The sequence below is a fragment of the Charadrius vociferus genome, unplaced genomic scaffold, assembly GCF_000708025.1.
Source record: "Charadrius vociferus isolate BGI_N301 unplaced genomic scaffold, ASM70802v2 scaffold862, whole genome shotgun sequence".
NCBI lineage: Eukaryota > Metazoa > Chordata > Aves > Charadriiformes > Charadriidae > Charadrius > Charadrius vociferus.
In genome coordinates this window covers 458,669-480,618 of record NW_009647209.1, presented here as the reverse complement: position 1 = coordinate 480,618, position 21,950 = coordinate 458,669, and positions in this window count along the sequence as shown.

Sequence of the window (21,950 nt, the reverse complement as noted above, 5' to 3'; positions counted from 1 at the left end):
AGAGGCAGACAAGAAATAGTCAGTGACTGGAGATTTTTACGGACCAGAATAGTGACACTGTAATCTTGCTCTTCCCCTCCCTCTACCCATCAACCCCTTTTCCAATCTCTATGTCCTTTTCTAGACACAGCTAAAATGACAGGCAGAAGTGCCCCTTGACATGCATTCAAATCCAAAATACAGGTATTAGAAATCACTTCAAATTGCTTAAAAAAAGGGAAAAAGAAAAAGAAAAAGGAAAAGCAATTTAAGCATTCTCTTGTTCCAGGACATATAGCAGAAAAGACATTACGATTACTAAGCTCATTTCTGAAGTCAACAGATGGTCTTGCTACATTTAGAGCACTTGGAAGTTGTTTGCTCTATTCTTTGTTTGTTACAGGAAAAACCTTGGAAGTAGTTTCAAAAGACTGTATCCAAAAGGCTTTATGCCAATCCTACTTAAACCAGCATTTCTGATATAGCTGAAAACAACTTTTACAGTTGTGAGTAGGTATAAATGTCACAGGACATTTCGAAGTACACATAAGCCAAATTAGAAACAACAAAAGAAAGTCTGATGTTATCTCCCCAGTGTATTTCATGCAGCCAGTCAGTGACAGGAGCCCACAGATACTGAGGCCAGAGATGCTTTGGTAAATACAACAATTTGCAGCATTGTATGAGCCATCAGCATAGCAAAATAAACTTCTTGGAGGTCATGTGGTTATGCCTTTTCTTGAAAAAAACCAAAAAGTGAAAAGCACAAAATAACTTCTTATCTGCAAGAGTTGATTAACAACTGCCAGCTATGTATCATACAAGTGGAAGCAAGAGCTCTTTAAATGGGAACTTATGGTACTATGGCACTTGAGTAATTAATGCAATGCCCTTGTATCAACTATCTTTGTGTCTTGTTTTAAGGAAAAAAAAAACATGCCTTTTTCTTGTCATGGTCTTATACTGCCATCAAACACCTGATACAAACCAGTATTTAACGTTGCTCCCTACCCTGGTCACATCCAGTCTTACCTAATAATTGGTGATTCATTCACAGTAACTCCTTGCAATTATCACGGCAAAGATTGGGAATAGATAGGCATACATGGTACTAAAACTGAATAACCACAAAGTATTTCACCCATGCATTCTCCATTTGCCTCCTCTGTTTATGGATAATAGCACTATGTGCAGACAACAGCAGCAAAACTTTTCTTCAGGTATTTATTTATATCACTGTATTTCTTGGATTATAGTTTGTATTTTCTAGTGTAATGAGTGCCCCAGAGAAACACTTAAGTGCAGCAATCAAGAGAGGAGTTCATTTTCCTGCCCAATAATCCCTGCATCTTAAGACATTCAATAAAAGGAGTGCATTAATGCCACGCTGTACTGTGAACTGCATTCACCCTTCCCCAGCCTCCACTACTACTAACAGAGGACAGAGGGATTGCAGTCTTGCTTCCTCAAATGTAAATAATTAAGTAACTCGCCTGAACCATTCCCATAGACCAGTGAAAGAGAGGATATAGCTTCTCTGTTTATATTTTCAAATTATAACCCAAAGATATCATTAAAATCCTCTAATAGAAAGAGATGGTGATGGGTTATTGACATGCCTTTCCTATGAGAAACTTGAGGCAAAGCTGAGATAGTGGTCTACTTCTTTGTAATTTTTTCTGTATTAATTAGTATCTCTAGAACCTACTCTCAGTGATGCCCTGTGCTTCTTATGTAGATTATCTATTGTCCATTGTTATGTGCCCTAAATTACAAGTCCCTGCTGCCTGGGCTGAATAATAAGGTACTTGTAACAGCAGCTGAAAGGAATGAAAACAAGCAACCAAAACCAGAGCTTTTACCTCCTTTCATTCTTATTTTTCCCTGTCCTTTTAACATCCAGCAGGCCACAAAATGAATGACAAGGATTAAGTTATTTGGCTTCCAGATTATCTCAGTGTATGTTTTAGCAGAATATCCATGCAAATCATTGAGAGAGCAGGCTATGAGCAGGTGAATCAGACTCTGCAGGGTCACCGCACATCTGACTCTCACTGTATCAGCTGCTCCCTGGTATTAGAAAGACTCAGAAAAAAAAGATGACCCCTGTAAATGAATGCTAAATATTGAACTAAATCAAAGCCAATAGATGTGGACTTTGATCATCTAACAAATCTGACCTAAAAGGAATAGGAATTCTGCAGCTGACCTACCTGTAAACTCCCATCATGCTGGCACCTGCCCATCCTTTGAGGTACATTTTGTTTAGTTCCTATAAAATAAAGACATGCATCACTAACGGGACACATGAAATGCTGAAATGCAGAAACTAGAATTCCAAAGCTACCATCTTGTCTTCAGAAACCTTAAACTATGACTTCAAAATGCTCATTGTTACGATGCAGTCCCATTGTTTCTTTGTTGTACACATTTTCTCATTAGATTGAACAGTTGTTGGGAAAGAGGACACCCCCCCTGTATTTTACCTGTGCAGTCCCTTGCACAATGAAATATTTATCTCGAAATGAAGATTCCAGGCTTTATTACTACATGAATAATATATGTAACTTGAGTTATAACCTCCCAAAGACCTATTTACAAGTCAATTTTTCCTGTCCGTTCAGCATTGTGCTTCCTGACTACAGCCACTGATAGTATTTTCTTATTTACAATAAAGCTTGTATTTTAAATAACCTCACCAGTCTATGTACTTGTTAACTGTTCTTTCTCCCTTTATCAATAGTACACCACTTATTTAAATTAACCTACTTATTTAAAAAAAAAAAATCTCTCCCTCAACCCAAGAAAAGTTGCCATTAGCAACTTAACCTAATAAGCAAGTTACCCCAGTGGATGAGACATCCAAATGTTTAACATAAATAAAGAGCAAAAGAATTTGCTCTGATAATAGGGGATTGCTTGGTGGGGAAAACCAGCAGATGAAAAAATTGTAAATTCTCATGACAAGCACCTACAAAGACAATGCATTTTATATCCTCAGATACATGCTCCACTTTTTACAAACCACTTTAGGACAGTGGACTGTGCTTCTACTCAGAACATCTTAATAGAAAAGAAAAAAGGTTCTGCTAAATTTTTTTATAGAGAGGAGAAAGAACTGAGAAAACACAATTTCCTTGCCTAGTCACTCATAAGTTTTGCCCTGATTCCTCTACATAACTTATAGATAGATAATAGATGAGATGATAATTTCTAAGGATATTCAAAGATTCAAAGTGCTACTTGACTGAGACCTTAGCCCAAACATACTGTCAATTGTGGAACACCCTCCTTCATGTTGAAGACACCTAGCATTGGCTGCCCTCTAAAAGGCATTCCGCAAAAATAACTGAACTTAGTAAACAGATGTAATAGAGTAAGTCAAGAGCATTTGTGTTTAGTCACTTTGGATTTTTAGGTATTTTAAGGTAAATTTCTCTCTGTATATTTAAGTGGATGTTGCTTTGGGAACATTACTAAGAAGTGGTGCTGCAGGGAAGAGTCTACGACATAAAAATAAAAAAAAAAAAGGGTTCCTCAGCCATTGTGCACTTATCCTGGGCTTTCTAAGATGGACTGCAGCTTTCAAGTCTGACTAAAACACTAAATGGAAAAGCTGCAGTTGCTTTCTTGGTTATATGGGCTTCACATCTCCTGTTGTGTCTCTCAGACTCTTTTAAAGATGAAATACCCAATAGGCCAAAAAAATGGAAAAACTGAAAAAGAAATGACACTTTTCTTAGCCTGTTGATTAGGCTAAAAGCTTCCAAATGCTCAGTATTAAAGATAAGGCATACTTCCCAGCAGTGGAATTGAATATTGAGTTATAACAATTACAATTGCCATTTCTGAGCCTTCTAAGTGATGAGTGGTTTCGTTACAGGCAATGTTGACAGTATGACAGCTCTCTGTTGGACAATATAAATACCTGCCATACAGCTAATACAGTGTACTTCCCCGCTGCCAGCAGCCAGAAGAAACCATCAATACATATGACAAGATCCTAGAATAGACTTCCTAAATTAAAAAATTCAGCCCCCACTATCAGCCAGCTATGTCACACAATCCCCTTCCTAAACTGATTAAAGAACATCCCCAAAACTAGTTGGGGAGAGAGGGATTTTTACTCCCATTACTTTTCCTGAAAGGACATTTCAGAAACTCAGACATCTGACATTTAGAAACTTTTGAGTTCCTGCCTAAATGTAATTATAACCCAATTTGTTCTTATGTCAAATTTTCCTTTTGGGTAAATGGTTGTTTTCACTCTCTGGTGTTTTTCAACCCATACATCTGTATGCTGGAACTGCATTTCCTCTAAGCCTTAGCTTGTTAAGCTAAACAAACCAAGTTATCTTATGCCTTCTTTCTTTAGGATAAAAATACTTCATCCTTCACTGTTTGCCTTTGTAGTTTTTTTCTGGCTTATGTTCCAGGATTAATTAATCCTTCTCCTGTACATAGGGAGAACAGTATATAGTATTGTCGACCTTATAGGATGGATCCATGCATCCTCATTTCTACCCACCCAGCTCATTAAAGATCTTTTTTTCATGGCTGCATCATACAGTCAGGTCTGTCATATCATTACTAATATTTGAGCCTTTTCTGCTACTGGCATTTTGAACAGGTAATGGCCCAGTTGATAGCAAACATTCTTGTTTTTATCTACCTAAATTAGGACTTTGCATTTTGTATCGCTAAATTGAAATCCATTTCTACAAGCAAGGTAGTTTAGCTCTTCTCATACATTTGCTAGTCCCTTTGGGGACTTCTATCTTTTCCATCTTTGGGGCATCGTTTTATCCCTTAGTTCACAGCAAAAACATAAGATAAAACTGGTAACTACCTCAACTGAGGAGCTTTGTTATTATTCCTTCTCCAGTATTATATTTCTTCTATCAGCATAACCTCTTTTTAATACTAAATGTGGTCCTTTAGGCTGTTCCTCAAGTCTGTTTATATTTCTTACACTAATACCAGTTTTAAAATTATCTACCATGTAAGTTTATGTAAGTATAACATGCTCTATCTCAAGCCTTTTCCTGGTCTGCAACTATGGTGTTCATATACTTTTCTTACTTTAAGATACTAGCGCTTTTTGCGGAAGACATTTGCCAGAACCCAAACCACAAAAATGGTGGTTTCCTGCACATTAACAAGATTTTTTAAGAAGTTATTCTGCTAAATAATACAGTAATAGAATCAAGAGCTTCTGATGTTTTGTAATGGTAGACTATCCACATAGATATTTCTGCACAGTAGACAGAGACTAAAATTTTTTAATGATGAAGGCCCTCTTTTTCTTCCCCAGTCCTTTTCTTCCCTATTCCCACCCCTTCATTTTTGTGGTGGGTTGACCCTGGCCAGCAGCTGCACCACGCTGCTGCTCGCTCACTTGCCCCAGCAACAGGATGGGGGAGAGATTAGGAAGAGCTGAAGTGAGAAAACTCACAGGTCCAGATAAAGTCAGTTTAATAAGTCAAAGAAAGCGGAAGAAAAAACATGAAACAAGTAATGCAAAGGCCAACACTCACCACTTCCGTCAGATACACAGATCCCCAGCCACTCTCTGAGCAATGGCCACCACCACAAAACCCCCCTTCCCTTATTTTTTATTGCTGAGCATGATGTTATCTGATATGCAGTACCCCTTTGGTCATTTTGGGTCAGCTGTCCAGGTTGTGTTCCCTCCCAAATTCTTGCGCACTCCCAGCCAACTTGCTGAGGGAACAGAGTGGGAAGAAGAGAAAGCCTTGCCGCTGTGCAAGGACTGCCCAGCAATAACCAGACAGTGGTGTGCTATCAACACTGCTTTACCCACGGATCCAAAACACAGCACCATACCGGATGCTGTGACGAAAATTAACTTGGTCCCAGCCAGACCCTGTACACCTCCAAAGCCATAGCCAAAGCTTTCAAACTGTGGACAAAGAAGAGAAGGAGCCACATGCACTTTCAGTTGACTAAAAGAATCTTGCTTTCCAGAGAAGTTGTCATACTAATTTACATGCCATGTATGCTTTCAAGGACAGCACGTCACTGCTTCCAGCATGTGAAGGAAAAACATGAAAGTTGTCAGGGTTCTCATTCACTCATTCTTTAATAACTGATACTCTAAGGTTTACAGAGGTCTGAACTGCGCATACATCCATAATACAAGAAAGCACTAAAACAATGTATTTGTTGAGATAATGAGGCAGGAAAAACCAAACAAAAAAGACACTTCTGCCATAGCTGATTATACTTCTAAAACAGTCCATTAGATGTCTTTTGGCAAATTATTGCAGTTATTTACACAGTTATTTAAGCCAACGGACAGCTCAGGGAATTGTTTCTGGGGCTTCTAATAGAATTCTAAATTTCTTTATTTGATTCCTTTTAGTGCCATTGGTTGCATCAGACATCTGGGAACAAGCTAAAGAAATCCCAACAACAAAAAAGAAGCTTTTTGACACTGAGGTCAGAGAATAAAAAGCTACACTGAGAGATCAAACCTACCACAATGAAGAAGGCGTATCCGGCAAGGAAAGGAGGACCCATTCTTTTTTCCCAGGGCAATACTATTTTCCTATGTGAATATATACAAAGAGCTCAAATTATTCATGCAAACATTTCCATTAGGGTCAACGGGAGTGCAGTGCGCAGGATGTGGAATAGCATTTCCTTGAAATCAGCACGGACCAGGAACTCTGTTGTGCTAGATATAGATTATACACTCTGAAAGGTCTTTTGGGCTTTTACTGTCTAAACTATAAAAAACTAAGAGGAAGAGAGAAACAGAGGCACAGTGCAATTGTACCTTTAAGTATTTAAACATTAGTTTCTCATTGCACATGTATAATTTTTTGCTGGACCAGGGCCAAGCTGACTTGACAAAGGTCACATACATAATTCCTGTGGAAGACTTAAGCATTGAATTCCATTATTCTAAAATCTAAGGTGCGTCAGTATTCAGCCCCAGACAATTAATCCTGTTGTGCCAAATCCAGGCAACAACATGCTATGCACATGTACTTCTGTAACAGCAGTTTTACTGTGTCTTTGTAAAGTGATAAAAAAGATTAAGGATATTAAAAAAGATGTAACAGTACATGAAAATATTTTTTTCCTTAATTTAAATGATGAAAAAAACCTAGAAAGAATAAAAGCAATCAGGTCAGATTCCTCGATAGCACCTGCTATGTATTATTCATGTCCCTAAAGCATTTATAATGTGTAAAACCATTCATTTTAAAACAAATATTGTAAAACTGCCTCATTTACTATCATTTTAAATGTACGTGCCTGTAAGGAATATGATAATATTCTCTATGACAGAACAGAACTATCTTTTTTTTTTTCTTAATCCAGCCAAATATCCGCTAGAACAAGTTAAAATCAAATCCTCCTCTTAAGCAATATTCGCTGTATGTAGTCTTTCCCGAAAAGGCAGTTGCATGTTGCATTTATGAAGTCTCTGAAGTCATGATTGGACAATATGACAGGGCATAGCATGAACAGTTTGACTGAAGCAACTACAATGCAAAAGGAAATAACAGAGTGTCACATCAAACAGGAGGTATCTGATGGATACCTCTTGTGACAAATTAGAACCTCTTTGGTTTCTGAAAAGTGGGCAGCAGTGCAATGCCCTACACATGATTCACTATTCCTCAGTCCTTGCATTTGCAATATTTTTCAGTGACTTATTTCTGCTGATGCCTCATTCCTCCTCAAATCATGTAGTTAGCAGGAGCTGCCAGTCCTTCAGGAATGTGGTATCTGATGCTGGATTTATTTTGTTCCTTTCATCACAAAAATGGATCACTTCAAAAGTAAAATCAGCTACAACAGTGATGTCTTTTGTTTAATATTCTCAGTTTTAAATGCTGGAGATGGATTCAACTTAGATCTGTAAATAAGAAATAATATAGCCAAATAAAGACATGGAGTCATTTCCTTTTTGTCGGGAGAGGCAGGCTCTTACACAAAATACATGTTTTTATCCAGACAGTACAATACAGCTGATGCAAATCCTATAGAGCTTTTGTAAAACTCTGTTTTAAGAGTTGACAGGACCTTACAGCACTCAGAATCTCACAGAGCTGAGCTCTTCAAATATATGTCATCTACGCATACATTTACGCAACTACATTCCAGTTACAAAGAAAGACCTGTAACAATTCCTAAAGAAAAACAGTCATGTCCACCAGGCACCACCTACATGACTAAATTCCATATGTATCTATATGCATTTGCCTCACGAAATGCATTATTAAGGACCTGCCAATCAATTTTTCTGGATTCTAAATATTTTTCTATGAAGTACTGAGAAATTTTTACCAATTGCATAACTGCAGCTAATCTGTGAATTACTCCAACTCCAAACAGTTTTCCAGTTGAAGTTTTGCCTCCCTAAAAAGCTGCCTTATCTTAATTTCATATAGCAGTGCTTTCTCATATAACTAAGTAAATAGAAATAAATAACTGAACTCTAGTGGTTATGGTAAATTGTTCTACAAAGATTGCTGCCATGTATTGCTTCACTTCCACATTGGTGGTTCACTGCATACCGACAACTGAAAACCGTTCCTTTAGAAATCTCTTTCCATGTGCCTTAGTCTTCACTCACCAATAGCTTAATTTTTTATCTTTTCAGTATAGACACTGACAGGTCACATGTATCAGAACATAAAGAGTTGTCATGGCAGATCAGACTACTGGTCCATCAAACCTGGTATTCCGTCTTTACTATATCTCAGAGGAAGGTGCAAATCCTCATAATGCAATAAGCAATTATGCAATGGTACCCATAAGGGCAACATTTCTTTTCCACTTTGACAGTCAGCTTATACACAGAAGCAAAAGACGCTATTATCCTTTAAACAGTTTCCTATGCTGTGCATGACAGATTCCCTTCCCTATGACTGATATTCAACAGGACACTGTCGTAGCTAATAGGCTCAAAATCAAATTTGGCCAAAGAAGAACAAGACTAAAAAGCAAGGTTAGCAGAAAAACTGTTTTTCAAAATGAAGACTGAAACATAGAGAAAAAGATGGATTCTGTGGCATTAACTTTGTTAAGGTTTTATGCTCAAGCTGTCCAATGATTTCAGATTCACACACGACTAATGAAGAAGACAAAACAAGTTTTAAGATCATATGGTAACAGCCACTTGGGACAGTCATGGAGTCCCTAACCTGGATTTACCAGCTCTCCTATAGTAAATTCTGAATACTAGCTCTTAATGGCAACACTCACTCATACAAAGATACTGCTTTAATTCATACTCTCTGGTTGTTACTAGCTCTTAATGGCAACAATCACTCATACAAAGATACTGCTTTAATTCATATTTTCTGGTGGTATTTTGCATGGCAGCTCCCCTTGAAAAGGACTGTTCAAAAGAGTAGCAATGATGTTTTACTGAAATTAATCAAAGCCTATAATCCCATTACCCTGTGATTCTAGTATTTCTGGACCTGCTGCTCCACAATCTGCTGAGCTTGGAATAACTCAATTTACGCAATTTCCTGTCTACTTTGTAATTATTTTCCATAATTTATAGCAGATTATGCAGAATGTCCCACAGAGATCAGCAAACCATCTGAACTCTGTCTAGCTCTGACAAAAATCATTGAGATGTCAGATGACTCTGAATTCAGATTTCCTTTCTATTAATGGGTAGTCATATTTCCATTCTTTGGAACCCTTATTTTTATCCAAACCCTGACATCTTACCTCTTGAAAGGAGTCAGCTGTTAATCCCTGCTGGCTTTTCAACTTAATCAGTGAGAAAAAGAGCAGAAGAAGTAGAAAAATGAGGAAGAATATCCACACAACATTTAGGAAAAAGTCAGTTGTATAGAAACTTGTAATAGAAAAAACAAGTATGTTTTCAGGGACAAATGAGCAACCTATTGGAGGTTATTAGCTTTGTATTTTATACTAGAACATGTTATTTCCCAAAACATTTCAAAGATCAAAAAATACAGGAGAGGAATTTTTCTGAGTTCTATAAATGGAAACAACTGGAAGTAATTACCTGAAACTGCAAATGAAGGAATTAATGAGATAAAAGCAGAGAGAGCTGTTAGTTTCCAGAACGTCAGTTAAATATGATATGTCAAGCTCAATAAAGTGTAAGAAATTGGAAAGTTCTTAAAAACAGATAAAACAACATTAGCAAATACACTGTGTAGGAGAAGGAGATTCCACATTTGTAGCAGGATAAACATGCCCTGACTGGTATTTTCTATTTATAACTGTTGTAATTCTGTGCATGTAAGTAACAGAACAGAAGAATTAAAAAGTTTCTGACCTTTTTGAATAAGTACATGTAAATGAGTACATTTATGATTAATTTCCATGAAAGCAAATGTAAAATGAATACTTTAAACATGATATGCCGTGGGTTATCTGCAGTACATACATATTGCTAAAACAAATACGCCATCTAAAAGGCAAATGCCCACAGGCTTCTAAGTTTACAGGAATCGATATTGTTTGTCCAGAGTTTGCTGTTAAATCAGTCTCTATTTTAGCAGCTGTTTTCATGCAGGACATTTTCACCAGAGATGGTTGCTTGTGGGATTTTCAGTAATATGAAAATCTAGGAATGTTCATATAAAATAGACAAGTAAAAGTTGTGTGCATGTTTTCAGAAGGGACTTCACTGTTTTTAAGCACCTTTACAATAAAAGACCAATCTAGAGCTCTCCAGAAAATTGTCAAAGACCCACCGATGCATCACAGAGCATCTAAGCCCGTGGGCTAGAACTGTGGTCATTTTGCAAGTTTGTTCTGAAGGATGAGCAGTTTGAACCTTGCTTTATGGCTGCTGCAATCACCTGCGTTTACACCTATCTGAGCCTGGTAATTGCTACACTATTGATACCATGCTTGCTTTTCAATCTCAGCTTCAACAGATTAGATTTACTAAAGCAAACATTTATCTACCTGATCTGACAGACTGATGTAACTCAACCTGCAGTATTTTTAGGCAATGACTAATTGTAAATCAGCCAGCATATGAAAAATACCTTCTTTCCTGTTAGCATCCTATATCTCATTGCTCTACTTTCCTGTAACACACATAACAAGATGACATTTATTTAAAGACTGGCTTTGTCACCTATCAATAACCCTAGCTCCTAATGACTATAAAAAAAAAAAGCCTTCAAACCACTAACTTGGATATTATTTAGCCAGATTTACTTAAACTACAGGCACGTCTTAAATCACCTGCTTCTCTCCTAAACTATATTGGTAATATAAAAATATATAATGGGATTGAATACAGTAAATTAATGATAATCCATTGCCACCCCTAAACAGACACATTTTCCAACTTGCTAAGATCTAAACGAGTGCCTCTAGGGCCTCTACCACGTGCGAATGTCAGGCTGCTGAGCATCACTGGGTTATAATCTGAAACTCTCAGTCACACCTCTCCAACCTGGGCTGATGGCATCTATATTAAAAGGTTTTGTCCAGTGATCCTCTCTAGCAACAAATAAGAAAAAGTACTTAGAAGTTTGATGATGAAATAGTACCTCATCTATAAATCTGGTCAATATGCATTCCACACGTCTGGATGAAGCCACCCAATCTTTCCTTGTATCTCATGCTTGTTAGGAACATATGTCTAAGGAGATACAATTGCCTATGAGAAATATATTCTAGATTGTCTAAGAGGAAAGTCATTTGAAGCCAGGGACCTAATTAGGAATACATTAAAATTCCAGGCTCTCAGCTGTACTAGAAAACTCAAAAGCTTGACTGCATCTGCTTAACATTGGGATGTATCTCCAGGGATAACCAAGTATGTCTAACTGCTTCCTATCCACAGGGACTGTTATGGGTTACTGGAGTGACATGAGAACTGGATTTGGAGACTGTCCTCTTGCTTATTGCTTGAGATAGATTGTTAATTTTTTTGTAACAATGGCAAAGAGCAAGGAAAAAAAAAAAAGATACAGGCTTACATCAGTGTTTGGACAATCCACAGAACACCCGAATTCCAGAAGAAAAAGTATCTGCCCATTTTGTAGCAGAATTTTCATGTAGAAATAATATCAATTAAACTGGACACATTGCTGTAAGTTCATTGCATCATGTTCCACATTTGGTCTCAGCTCCTTTCTGGCTGCAGTTCAAGTTGGTTTTTGTCACATTTACAAAGCCTTGAATAGTCTGGGATCTCAGTACATAAGAAAGTGATTTCCTTAAGCTTCACTGTAGCATATTCCACTGACGACTGGTTTTATTGGCCATCTACAACACAGAACTCCTTGCAGAGGTGGCAGATCCTGAACAGCAGAAGTGATGGCCGAAGACAGAACATGGAAGGAAACTAAGTTTTTGAGATAACTTAATAAAGTTAGAGGGTAAAGACAAAGAAAATAACAATTTTAGAAAACTTGATTTTTTTCATATTAAGTCTTGTCCTTGGAAGAAGTCAGTATTCATTACTTAAATCAAAACTTCCCTGAATTCATGTGTGTTGATCAACACTCCCTCCTGAGACCTTTTCTGTTAATACTTCTTATTTGGTGAGAGATATGCAATTCACTCTCTTTTGTGATCCTGAAGAATTTTAATTTTACAATTGCAGAAAGCAAATGTAACTGATTCAGCTTTGATTTCTCAGCTGTGTCTCACAATGTCTATACATTGCCAGAGAGAAGACCTGGGTGAAGTGATAAAGATGTATTATTATTTTTCACATTTGCAGGTTTACATTGTTGGGTTTTTATAAAAGGGCTACATTTCTGAATAAGGAAAAACTTTCTCATGTTCCAGTTAGACTACTTTCCATTTAAATGGTTTGTCTGACAAAGGAAATATTTTCCCTTCAGGAAGCCTACACTTTTTGACTTCCGAGTGCAAGACTTCTCTCATAGCACATGTAAATGCTTCCACAATGTCTTTTGCTCCAGTGTTGTAGGTTAGCATATGCATAAGGTCAAATGACTCAGTGCATGTCCAGTGGCTGCACTTACCATTATGTAGCTTATTATTTTAAAAGACCTTGTAGAGAATTCTTCATTTCTTGTAAGAATTTCTCTTCGAATATGTTTTTGTCATGCATAACATGTCCCTGCTCAAGAAAAGCATCTCAGAGAAAGCAGTCTGTCTGGTAAGTTTAAGATACTTTATAGTCAGTGTAGTCCATTTTCATAAAGCCCATTTTATTATATATCCACAAAAAAGAATCAGTCCTTTGTTAAAAGATCTTCAACCCCATGGAGTAAAAATACATTAGAAGAGATTTTCGAGGAGATCGTAAATGATGGAAGGCAGTGTAGGACAGAGAAGATGTGATAATTCTTCCAGTAATTAGTAAAGACATTTAATTTCACAAATTCTTATAAGAGTCAATCTCAGAACTCCACTGTATTTTGACAATTCTAAATACATAAAGTGAATATTGACTTTGGGCTAAACTTTGCATTGTCAAGCACCAAACTCAAAAAAACATAGAGGTAAAGGTTCTTTTCCTCTTTTAGCAACAGGAATCCTATCCACAGACACTCTGTTTCCAGAAGTGCCCAGTAACAAGATGAGAAGACTCAGAGGTCACTGAAATTCCAGATGGATGAGCGTTCCTCTGGGATTTTTGCAGTGCATGAAAGATTGCACATATAGTCTCTGTTGTACAAATCTGTTGGGATTACAAATGGCAAAATATCAGCAGTTCCAGAGAACTGCAAGCACCTAAAAGATTCTCACCAAATTCAGATTACAATTTTCCAGATGATACTTTAAATTACTTTTAAGGAGACATCATTTAGGGTAACCTACAAAATTCAGTTATTATTTAGCAACTAAAATTCCACTAAAACTTTCATTTACCACCAAACAATGCAAACCCATGCTCAGTGTTGTCCAGAACTTAGCCAATCTGTTTTTTTTTTTCTTTATTAATAACACAGAATAACAATATAAATACACATTAACAATATAAATACACATCAGCCTAGAATTTGTCGACCGCAGGACTCTCAACCTCTTAGATTATTTAATTAGACCAAAGGGGACATAGTAGATCTGCTTAACCAGCAAGAAGCCCACAGGTAAGCTCTCATAAGTGGTATTCTACGGTCAAGAACCCTGTCTTCATTGCCCATCTCCTAAATAATATACAAGACCTACTGTAAATAATGTCTTGGTGATGGAAAATATTCCAGGATTTCAGACATGGGGTACACTAAAGTGTACCCTACATAAAATTTCATTCATTTGAGGGGCTGATGGGAAAAGAGTGTTCAAAGCTGATGATCTAAATCTCACAGTTTGAGGTTTTTTCTAATAATAACAGAAGCTTCACCTACTTACTATTGAAGCAAGAGACTGTTTTGTCACAGTTCATAAAATGCTGAAAACAGTTTCCTTTTTGTGAAGTTTTATAATCAGTCCTTTTTAGCTTTATAAAGCAGTCTCCAGTTTAATGTCTTCTATAAATCAAATGCCTCCCACTTTCAAACTTTAATTGCCAAAATAGTGACAACAGCTCTCTTTTAAGTAGATAGAAAGCAAACTAAATCTGTTTTTAACACTCTGGTTTAACGGTTCCCATAAGTGAAATGTCACCTGGCTACTTGAGAGAGAAAAGATGCCAATTTCAGTGATTGCCTACGTGATGTGTTTTCTTCACCCTTGCATAATAATGCATTTAGCATTCATGAAGAGTGAACTTGATAAGGTACATTTCTGACTCCGTATATCCTTTTGAGTTTCAAATGAACAAGTTAAGAAAATATTTTAAAGAAAAAAAAAAAACAATTAAGGGTCAGTAAAAGAAAATTACAGTTATGTACAACAGTACTATACAGGTTGTGAAGTCTGCCAAAGGTACTGGAGATTTATAGGAAACAGGGTATTTCCTAGGTGTGTTGTCGCTTAAAGCAGTAGGCCTGATGCTGAAATCACAACTGATATCCTAGTTCAAACTGTAAAACCAGATTCAAAAATAAGGATTATTTGGCTCCTAGTATTTGTTTGGGGTATCAAATAACAACAGAAATACAGACATTTAACTAAGTTAAGGTTGAAAAAGAATAAACTTCACGATTTCATTTTGGCATTGACCTGGAGTCCTTTGTTACACTAGTGATAATGTAGCAGAGATCCAACTAGATATCCTGTATTCCATATTCATGGCTCTTTTACACAGGCCACAACCCTGCTATAACACTATAACACTAAGGGTGCACATTAGTTAAAAATTAGGAATTTGACTCTTCACTGCCAAGATTTTACAGATTTTGTTCATGAGACACAATTCCGTGAGATGTAGTACAAAAGCAGCAAATTACTGGCACTATACTGGAGGTAAAGAGGCATGGAGAAAGATATCTATAAAGTTCATCTGGGACACAGCAGAGTAACATTTCCAGATTATTTTTTAAAACTGTTGTTTTGAAGTCATTCCAGTTCCCTGTTCAAAATATGCCAGAAGCTCTATGGGAACCTATGAAAACCAGAAAGAGAAATTGAGTCGAGAAGTTGTTAGGCCGTATTGAATCTGTGCCTTGAAGATGTTGAATTTCCCCATAATTTCTGTTAAGGTGAGGGAGTTGGACCTTGGAAAAGAAGCACATCCCCAGATGAGTTAGCAAATAAAAGCAAGGAATAAGGACATAGTAGCAGCTGCACTGAGTCAGCTGAAGGACCGAACCGCTCAGTATCTCAAAGAAAGAACATGAGGAGACACTTTGGTGAGCAGTGTAAGAAACAGGACACATACCGAATAATGCCTCCCAGGGCATATTTTCCCAGCTTCCTAGCAGTCAGAGACTTAGAGGCTTCTTTAAAGTTGCTACCGATGTAACAGCTGCTAAAGGACCTTGTATCCTCGACCTATGTAACTCTTTTTCGAATCCATTTATATTTTTGGCCTCCAGGAAATCCTACAGATTCTACAATTTAACTTAGATTTTGCCTGGACAAGTATTTAATTTTATTTGTTTAAAATCCACTATTCAAAATTCATTGGTTGCCATAAGGTTTTTTTGCCGTGACAGATACTGAACAGTTCTGCCCCATTCATGCCTGTGTGACCTGTGATTTCATAATCTTGTTTTATTTAATCTTTATCACCTCTTTCCCAAGTTCTCCTCTTCTCTAATTTCTAGTCAGCTTCGTCTCTTCTCATATAATGTAATTTACTCTTATCATCCTTTATTGCTTTATTGTATCTTTTCTGAGGTAGGGAAAATGAACTGCCAGATTCAAATCTGAGTGTACCATGGATCTATACAGACATAGGGATGTTTCGGTTTGTTCACAAATCCTTTCTTAATAATTCCCAACATTCTGGGGGTTTTTTGATCACTGTTGAACATTGAGCTGATATTTTCAGACTCTTCAAAGTAATTTCACAATCTCATTCCTGATTAGTTATATCAAAAGTCCATTTGGTTATATAGGCAGTCACTTTTCATTTTTTAATGTAATTTTGCATTTATCATGCAAAGTAATATCAACACTAAATTATATCTGCTGTTTTATTTTCCTGTCACGTACTATCATAGTATCCTTCTGCAATGTTTTGCAATCAGATTTAGATTTTATTATCTTCAGCACTTTTATATCACCTGCAATTGTCACCTCAATATTCGTTCCGTTTCCAGATCATTTACAAATATGCTGAAAAGCAAGGTTGCATAACAAGGTCCTGAGTGATTCCAAAAATAAAATCCTTCCAGAGCAACAAATGATCGCATATCCCTATTTCTGTTTTCTATCTTTTTCTACTCCTATCTTATAAGCATCTTATGGCATATCCTATGACGATATCATTTCTTTAATGTCAGTAAGCGTTTGGCTCAAGACTTTGTGAAAAAGTTTATGGATATCTGAATAGAGTCTACTATCCAGATCAGAGAGATAGTTACTGACTCGTTCAAATAACAAACCAACCTGTGAGCTTCTTACTTACCTCTATAGAAAAGGATCATGAATAGATTTTAACCTATTTTACATCTGCTATCTATATATGTCCTAAGTATATTTCCTGCCAGTTCATCAGCGCAGAAGTCAGACTAAGCCATCCATTTCCAATTTTCAGAGTTACCACTACAGGCCTCTCTGAAATTGGTGCTTCTGATAATTATGAAAAGAGGCTGATTAGACAACACAGCAGAGACAACCACTCAGAAATTTCCTACCTAAGTTCCTTCAAAACTCTCGGACAAATATCATCAAGCCCTGGTACCGTTAATTTTATTGATTCAATCTAAAAACTCTTCTATTGATTCTTCAGTGTGAGACAATAGCTCCATAAAGATTATACTGGAGGAGAAACTTACAAAATTATTACCTCAGTTGTGAACACCAATACAAATAACCCATCCAGATTTTCTACTGTGACCTTACTGCCTTTGTTCTTTCTTTGCTTTTCTCCTTTTATACCTTAATCATTTATCTGCTGCAGAGTCTCTTTGGCAAATCTCCATGACTGGCCAGTGACTTGTTTCCTCAGGAAAGTCTTTAATTCCCCCAGGTCCAGTGAAATCTCTAAAATAAATCATGATGCAATTTCAGTTTGCATTCAAATGAGAACACAGAGTATCTCTTGCACCTTGAGCAGTCATTCAAACCTGTGCAAGGTGGATATAAAATATGACCGTTCTTACTAATTGCTACAAAGGGCAGAAGACAGCAGAGAATCAGCTCTAGCAGATTCATACTGTGCCTATGAAATTTTACAATTACATGCCACTTTGCACTGAAATGCTACTGCGATGGCTGAAAAGAAATCTCAGATAATTTCCTGCAAATGGGGAGCTTCTCAGTATACTCATCGCACACATTAAATATCTATTAGAAATGTATGGTTTGGTACCTAAAACCAAGGGTTTATTTCCTGTTTGATAACTCAGTGCAAAGTTAATGGAAGTGTTTGTACAATTTATGTTTACAGTGTCTGTGGTAATGGGAAGATCTGTTGGAATATAGATCAATGTTTTCTGGTGATGGAAAATTTTATAGCCCAGTTGTTACATTTATGAACAGGGGACAGAATAAAACCTTCACAGGCAAGAGACAAATAATAATTTATGCTTTGCTCTTTTGTACTGGGCAGAGTTTATAATACCTTTTAAAAATCTGACTTTCTCATATCCATAAAAACTTAGTGGGGAGGATACAGTTAAAGCCTAATTGCAAAGTCTTACTCATGTTAAAAAAACAGGGGGTTTACCTGAATACAGGGAAAGGACAGGAACATTTTCTATTCCCTACTCTTCTGATATTTAATCAGAGTTAAACCAAGGTTATCCTACAGAAACTCTGAATTGTGAATAAGGAGCAAAAGGGAGGGAGAAGGTGACTTTTCAAGATTTCACTTTGTGATCAGAATATCATTAGGGTTGAAAATGACACCTCTTCAGAATTATATTGTACTGTAGTTCAAAAAACATAGATGAGGTCCTGAGAAATCAGAGAAATCAAACAAAAAAGCAAGATACATCCTTGAACAAGAACGCATAAGTTTTCTGATCTCCAGCACAGAGGTTGGAGTCAGTTATCATTTTGCAGTAAATTCATTTGTATCAATAAAGCTGAGGGAGACATCAAACAGAAAGCTCTAAAAGCATATGCTGGAAGCCTCAAGACACAATTACCATGTTTGGCAACAAAGAGACAAAGATACTTTTCAGGAAGGTCTTTTTCATCTTATCTCTGGTTCAAATTTCAGGTTTTCCTCCTTTTTCCTCTTCTCCTTTTCATTTTATTGAAGTCATGCTCAACATTAATAATACAATACTCAACCTACCAGCAAAGAGTCCACTTAGTATCTGCAAAGCTAACAACTAACCCTTTATTTAGAGAAGCGTATGGGGAGTTTATAAAAGAAGGTAAGAAACCCTGCACAGGGGAATGGAGACCTTCCAGAGATCAGGCAACAGGGCTTTGAAGAACATGCAGATTACAAGGCAGATGCTCTCTAGTTCCTATCTCAAGTGCTTCATTGCTGTGCTGATCCAAGAAGCATAACATGGTGTAACACTGTGTCTACCTGAGACAAGAAGGGGCTATCAACTGGAACAAAGGCAGGAATGTTGGATGTAGTCCACCTCAGAAGAAAGAGATTTCTATATTAAAAATATTTTCTATATATTCTCTAATAATATGTATCTCATAATAACAGATTTTGCTATTAAGAAAGGCAAACTACATTTTATGATATGCACGCTGTAATTTTGTTATACGGTGTTACAAGCCAAAAGGAAACACATCTTACACATACCTCCCTAAGGAAAGGTTTATGTAGGTATTGTCTGTGAATAATCACAGAATTCTTCTACGTTCTAGGCACATTTCTCCATGCTACAGTAGTTTATTCTTTGAACAGAGATGGAAAATTCAACAAGTACATTTCTTTAAAGGTGACATTAAGCAATTCTGGAGTTAGCACCGGTGACTTCTATGCACTTGCATTGTAGGTTATCATCCACTGCTGGTCCCTAACCAGAATTCTCCAAAAGTCAGCATAGAGAAGTGCAAAAGAATTGATATCACAAAGTAAGCATTCCTTAAACAGTCCCAGTGCATTCAATGTCTTCTAAGGATTACTTCTGTCCTTTTATGTTGAGTTTACAGCAAGCAAGAAGTTAGCACATATATGACTTCTTAACCTAGAGTTCTCTACTATTTCAAAGCTGTGACTGGCACAAAATCACACAAGGGAGTTTTTGTTATCCACTCAAGGCAGGTCTGTATCCACAACTTTTGGACACCAAATCAAGCAGGAAAACAATGTCAATAGGTAATATATTGAATGTCTTTACCAGAATATAGTTGTTTTCCTCATTAATCAGACAGACCTCAGAGTAACCCAAAAGTTTTCCATTAACAGGTACAGCCAAGATCCTCAGTCCTAGCCTTATAGAACTTCTAGGTGTTTTCACACATCCAACAGTCTCACCAACTTCTTTAATCACTGAATGTTGGCTTACAGTATGTGTTTGTTTGTGAGTAGGGCAACTATACATGTGGTGACACTCAGAAGGCACATGTGGTGTCACATGGTGGAGCGTGACTACCTCTGGGAAGTATGCCTCCTGGTAGATGTTTGAACAGATAGGGCACCCTTCAGAGGCACCCTAAATTGCAGTGTAGCACTTCCACCCCATCCCTCCCTGTACCCAAAGGTGATGGGATCAGTACGTAGAGCCCTGGAGCTGGAGAGAGCCTACGGCTCTGAGATGCAAACAGGCAAGATGAGATGCCAGCATCAGGGCCCTGCTTGCATTAACAGGCCTTAATGGTCCTAATCATCCTCCCTTGGGGCCTCCACCCACGCTCCCTTCCCATGGGCACAGAATGAGCAAGCAGATGGGGGAAGCTTTAACACTGCAAGCTTTATGCTGAATGTGGGACAGGCCTGAGACAGCTAAATCTGAATAACTGGTGGTCTACTTGTTACACACTAAAATGAGGAATAAACATGTTAAGTGCCAGGTTGCTCTCAGATTCTCCTAATACTTTAACGCTGCAGGGGTTTATGTTCTCTCTTTGTTCAGTCTCTTGCTCCCTATGCTCCAAGAACCCAACTTTTCATCAGGGAATGCTCCTTAAGCAGGTAGCCCGCTCCCTTATGCAGTTCTCACTTCCTTAATCAATGCACATAGCTGCAGGCTCACCTCTGCCTATTTTTTCATTTAGCTATGTCAGACACACATACTGTAAAATATTTTCCTGACAAACATGTAGTGTAACTTCCTATTCCTGAATGTAGGATCTGGTTGTTATGCTTCAGTTTGAAAACTGTTAGCTAACAAGATTTGCTCTTCCCTTCAGTAAGAGCTCTGCTAGGAGACCAATGTTGTTGTTTTCTGATATATTTCTATAAAAGAACATACAAAACTTAAATGTGAGCGCAATGTTAGGTCAGATCCTGCATATGAGCTTCCTAAATTAAAAGCATAATAAATGGAAAAGGATGAAAGCACTGTAGATGCTGTTATTTGACCTGCTTTGTTTCTCAGTGACAAAAGCCTAGTCCACAGATCACAGCAGATCGTTTAAAAAGTTACCCATCTTACACAGAAAGAGGTTCAAGGCTTTGATCATTCAACGCCTTGTAAAATTTTTAAATCCCTAACCTCTCATTTAATGCCAGTGAGAGTTTCCAACTGGGAACACAGCATAATGCTGGGTGAAAAGTGAAACTCCAAATTGCACAGCATTATTGCAGATGCTTGTGGATACAAACAAGTGTCCTTCAGCATACATTGTCCACATCACAATTTTCTGTCCTGTGTAGAGAAACCCAAAATGAATAGCGCTGAACACTAGCAGAGATTTTTTTTTTTTTTGAGTTGTCACCTAAAACATACCCACTTACTTGATTTTGTTTTGGGATTTTATTTGGTGTAAACATTTTCTGATGATTCATGGCATATTAAGAGTGTTGTATCAGATATTGATCTAAATTCCGCAGCTTATTACAAGCTATAGCTATTCTTCCTTTAATTTATATTATTTGGGTAAGCAGAAACATATTTTTTTACTTTGATCTTGATCTACTCCTTATGAAAGAAGCCTCCATGAATAACAGAGCGTAGGATTGTCCACCAGATGTCACCCATCTCCTATTAGGTACCCCTAAGCCTGTGCACGCAGCCTTCTCAGAAGCTGTGCTAAATAGAGACTGTCTCGCCACTGCAAAATATAGTCATCTTCTCCTTACAAAAAATACATTATCTTCCTTCGCTCCAATGGCTTCCAAACCCTGAAGCTCTAGTAGCTTGCGGAGTGCGTGTTTTAAAGACACCCAAGAAGCGGGTGAACACCCTGCAGCTCCCGGCCCGAATACCTGCGCCCGTTCAACGCTGAGGGGAACGTTCGCCGATGGAACGCGCCCACCCAGCGCAGCCAGAACCGCAACCGCTGCCCAAGACCAGATCCGCGCCTAACCTTACGTGTCTGTCGGGGCTGCCACGCTTTTGGCGGACAAGCCCGGGGAAGGCAGA